The sequence below is a fragment of the Heliangelus exortis genome, chromosome 3 (assembly GCF_036169615.1).
Source record: "Heliangelus exortis chromosome 3, bHelExo1.hap1, whole genome shotgun sequence".
NCBI lineage: Eukaryota > Metazoa > Chordata > Aves > Apodiformes > Trochilidae > Heliangelus > Heliangelus exortis.
In genome coordinates this window covers 33,461,169-33,466,099 of record NC_092424.1, presented here as the reverse complement: position 1 = coordinate 33,466,099, position 4,931 = coordinate 33,461,169, and the positions used below count along the sequence as shown (strand labels likewise).

The 4,931-nt window shown below is 41.5% G+C and overlaps 1 long non-coding RNA gene across 1 annotated transcript; it reads right to left on the bottom strand.

The window, feature by feature from the left end:
* Nucleotides 1–1,452: 1,452 nt before the first annotated feature.
* LOC139794441 (uncharacterized) lies at nucleotides 1,453–4,483 on the bottom strand. Its single transcript, XR_011725121.1, has 3 exons — nucleotides 3,176–4,483; nucleotides 2,888–2,965; nucleotides 1,453–1,639 (listed from the first exon to the last, which is right to left on the bottom strand). It is a non-coding gene; the product is annotated as an uncharacterized lncRNA (long non-coding RNA).
* Between the last annotated feature and the right edge of the window lie 448 nt (nucleotides 4,484–4,931).

Here is a 4,931-nt window from a genome sequence, read left to right as displayed (position 1 = left end):
TTCCTTGGATCAACACTAAAAGCACAACTACTTCATATCAATTTTATCTACAAATGGAGGACAAGTTACCTACAGTCCTTCTCAAAACATGCAAATATAACAGCTTCTGACCACTGACAAACATCTGGTACTTGTTAAGTATTAGAAGAGCTCCCCATCAAAGTACCTTCCACTGTCCTAGAAGCCAAGCACAATCACAGCTTTTAGGTAAGAAATAAAGCTCTCTCTATATATACCTATCAGTAAGAAATAAATATTGTAATGTAAAAAAAAAAGATATCCACAGGGAAAAACACCCAACTTTTTTCTATCATGAATTTGATAAAGGACTAAATTAGACTCGGGCTTTGAAGTCCAAAATAAGGCCATAAAATTATTGCCTTCTTCCCAGAGTAGTTCATTAGCTGAGAGCACATTCCAGGAGAAAGGCATTGTCATTTAAATTCACCTACTGCAAACCTTTGACAGTTTGATTCTGAGCTTAATGAGTCCCCACTACTGCTCATTTGATACATTCAAGTCACAATGGACATTTTATCTGGACTTGTCCTTGCTGTGTTCCCATTAGGAACAAAAAGCTCCCACATGGTATGTTCCAACAGTGAGATCCCAGCTAGCTACAGACAGCCACACTGCCTTTAATGCTCATATCTGACTGTACTGTCACGCTGACAGCTCTGCTCCAAGCAAGTACTCCATACCTCTCTCCCAGGACACAGCTTACTTAGGGATGTACAGATCATCTGTATACACCCACTGAATCCGGTGTAGGTAACAATAATGACTGGTTTACCAGGCCAAGTTTGCTTGTAAGAGAGTACAGTAAAAAGTATTAATACTTTCACTAAAGACAACGCATGAATGCATCCAACCTGGAGGTGACATTTAGAGAAACAAATTATGTTTGTACTGCAGATGGATGTTGGTACCAAACTAATCTGTAGAAAACACCTGACTTGCTTCTGTTTCCCTTAGGAGAACAACCCCAGACAAGGTTTGAAGCCTGGACAGTAAAAAACAGCCTTGCCATTTGGACATACACATTCATAAGAGCACCTCTCCTGAGAAGTACCTGGCATTCCAGCAGATAATTGATCAGACAGCAGCTGACTGGGCACTCTAATCACAGGTAAGGCAAATCCTGTCCACAGGCATTAGAACATGGGGCATTAAAATCACCACACTTTTTCAAAGCTTCCAGCTCCAGCCCTGGTGAGCAGCAACCCCTTCTTCCTTTGGGACTCTACATCTTTGCCATGAACATTCACTCACCCTGATTTTCAGAAAAGAAAAAGAAATCAATGTCAGGTAATGGCACAGCCACCCGGAAAAGCCCACGTGATATCAAAGAAAAAATGAACCAGGCAGATCTGCAGACAGACACATAGAAAATACTGTCTGCTTTTATCCAAAACCCACAGCAAAGTTTGGCCTATGTGCTCAGGTGAGCTCCAGACAGTCCATCAGAGTAATGGGATAGCCCAAGGAATCTTGCACCACAAGATGAATACAGTGCACAGCAGGACTAGTTAGAAATTACATCTGTTCCAAGATACTGCCAAGACAAATGTGGTGAGAATGCCTACCTGAAAAGAGGAATCCCCACCAAAAAATATATGTCATTAAGACACACAAAGACCTGAGAGAGGAAAAAATTACCTTAGAAACTTTCAACCCAACATAACGATAGCTTTAACACAGAAGATGCTTCTACAGACTTCTGATCTTAGTTTTTAAGAACAAAAATACAAATTTTGAGCAATTATTATATTAAATAATCTGAATGATACTTTAAAGAGAATTTAATATTTAAGCAAACTGGGAAGGGAATTTTGTCGGCCAGGAATCCATCAGCAAGCAAGTGAATTTTCAAGTGAATTTTTAAGGGAATTGATTTTTATAACATTGAAGGGATATTCTTAATTATAAAGCCATTTGCAGTAAGCAGGAGAAGATTATTCATTATAACACTCAGCTACTTACACACAGAGAACAAATGCCACTAAGAGGCATTTCAGACAAAATGCAAAAGCGGGTAATCATTCTGGAAATACAAGCAACTCAAAGACATTATCCTCCTGTCCCATAGTGAGCATCCCAAAAGATGACTGAGCTCACCAGCAGGTCTTGCATGAATGCAGTTCCTCATCAGACAGCCCAAAGAGAAACAATATGCCAGTCCTCAGCACTTGAATGGTTTCAGAGAAAAAATCTGGATACAAACAAGAGCCCCACTTGAGACTCAACAAAGCCGTATTTGATGCACAGCCTAAGAAAACCAGAGCCAAGACACTGACTTAGAGCTTTTACAGAAGGCCTCAGAGCTCCCAACACCAGTGCTGAGTGCAGCTTCCATAGGCCAAGCACGGAGATGGAGAAACAAGAGCAATGAGCCCTTTCCAAGGTCTACAGACAGCCTGCAGGGTGCCTTCAGCAAGGTGCTTGTTAGGGACAGGCTCTAGGAGGCTCTTCCATAATAAAGTGTTCTAAAGTCAAGGTCCTTGAGAAGATGATCTTGCAGCTGTCTCCCTTCCCCTGCAGAGGCCAAGCTGCCCAATGGCTCAGGTGATCTCCATTTTCAGCTCAGAGTTCAGCAGACTGTGAGCATGCCAGATCCTGAGACACTGCCTGTGTGGATCCAATCCCTTAAGGACATTAAAATAAACACATTCTGGTGTTTATTTAAAGTCCTTTGGAAGGCACACACACAGTGGCTACCAAAAACCTCTGCTCATTACTGCCAGGTGATTTCAGGTTAAATTCAGCAGCAGGAAGACAAAAAGAGAGAGGCCACAGTCCTGAGTGCAAAGGGGGGAGAGAACAGAACCAAAGGTATCAGGGGCAATTCCAGAAGCAGCAACAGCCCATCTGGCAGACAGCACCCTACCTCCAGACTGGGGTTCCGCAGGTCAGCCCGCCACCCAAACTGCTTCATCAGTGCTATGCCAATGGCTCTTCCAATCTCCTGCCAGGGGGAAGAACAGTCACAGCAGTGAAAGTACTTTAGCATACCTGTGAAGTAAGTGTTTTGGCAACTGCTCCACTACATGGCAAGAAACTCTGAAACTGAAGCTCGTTTGCAATAGGTTCCTCTCAACTGCTTTTGGAAGGGTCTTCTAATAAAGTCTTGCTTCTAAGGAAGTCCTGGTCATTCTTCTTCTCTGGTACCACGTACCTCTCTCCAGGTTCCACTTGGCATTCTTCAGACAGTTTTTTTCACTTGTTCTTTTTTCTGCCTTTTAGCTACAATATTTGTCTCTTCTTCCAGATTCCTCTTCAGAGGCAATGGGCTTTCTTGAGTAACACCCTCTTTTCCCCCTTTGCTCCCATGAAGGTTTGTTCAAATAGAAAAAACATCCAGCCAATACTTTGGTTCCTCCATAACAAGGCTTTTAATCTCATGCAGCATTTTCCCTGGAAGAAAAAGCAGTTTCAGGTTAAGTAGCTCAGTCTCAGCATTTGATTTTCCTATGGATTGGGACCAGCTGTTAACAGAGACTGTGTTTAAATTTCAGTTATGGCAAACCCAGGAACTGCAGCAGCCATAATCAGAGGCACAGCTGAGCTCTTAACACCCACTTACCACACCAGCAGAGACCCAGGCATCCCTCTGACTACAAGCTCTGCAGAATGAAGATTAAATTGTGCAAGTGATGTTAGTTATTAATTAAGCAAAATTTTGTTGAAAAAAAATCACATAAAAGAGAACAAAGAAACATGTAGAATAAAAACAGGGCTTACATAACACTGAAACAGAAAGAGAGGAAAAAACTTCCCCAATAGTCAACAACTTGTCCTTGAGAAACAGGCCTGCAAGGCAGATGAAAGGGAGGGAAAGGAGTACTCCCCACAACTTATCTTGTTTATAGCCTTGAGCACTAGTTAGAAAACACTGACTTATTTAAATTACCATAATAATGTATCCTTAGTGTATTAATGTCCTGTAAACACAAGAAAATACCTACACATAGGCTAGAGGGACCCCTACTAACAAAAAGCACCCAACTCCTTGAGCATGCATGGGGAAAATTTTAAGCACTGTCACTTTAAGTGAAGAACTAGGTAACCAATCATGTGTAATTAGAGATAAAGTAATTTTACATGTTTCTGTGTATGAAAGTAGACCTTATGTTTTGGGAAGCTGAGCTTGTTTTGTGGAATACCACCTGGCTCCCTTTTCTATGCAGAACTGGAAATTAAAGCAATGATCTTGACTCATGTGTGTGGATTGGCTTCAGGGTACACTGGGTGATGGACCCTGGTTTTCAGGGCAACACAAGAAGAATTCAGCATCTCTAGAAAACCAGACCACTGATGACAGTCATTCCTAGGGACAGAAAGGACCAGCCTACCATGCCATCCTCCCCAGAAAGCACTTGGTCTAGCATTAAGAGATGTGGGATACTTTCCAGGATTGAAAGACACAAACAAGAATCTATTGGGTTCAGCTCAGAATAAAAGCCACAGGTTTATAAAAGATATCTCTCCTGACATATGCCTAAACTTATGCCCATGCATAGTCCTCTTGAGTTAATTACAAAAAGAGAGGCATGAGGAATACAGAGACCAATTAACTTTAAAACCCTGCAGCTGGTGCAGGACAGAGTCTGTAAAAGATAGCAGTAGGCTGGGTTTTTTTTGTCTCTCATGACTCCCATTGCTCCTGCTATGTAGCCAATATCACAAGGCATTTTCAGATAAATACAAAGTAAAAATTATCCTCATAAATCAATATAGAGAGTGCATGTATGGAGAGAAAAACATGGTTGTGCTTGCTGTCTTTGTATACTAATTTATATATAGATAATTCTGAGAGAGTAAAAAAGTCCCAGTGAGATGAGATCAGCTGAGGCTTCTCTTCCTGGCTATAGTAGTTTTTAGTGTCTGTATAGACCCTGTGGGGGTGTATCTATATTCTCAAAAGACATGCG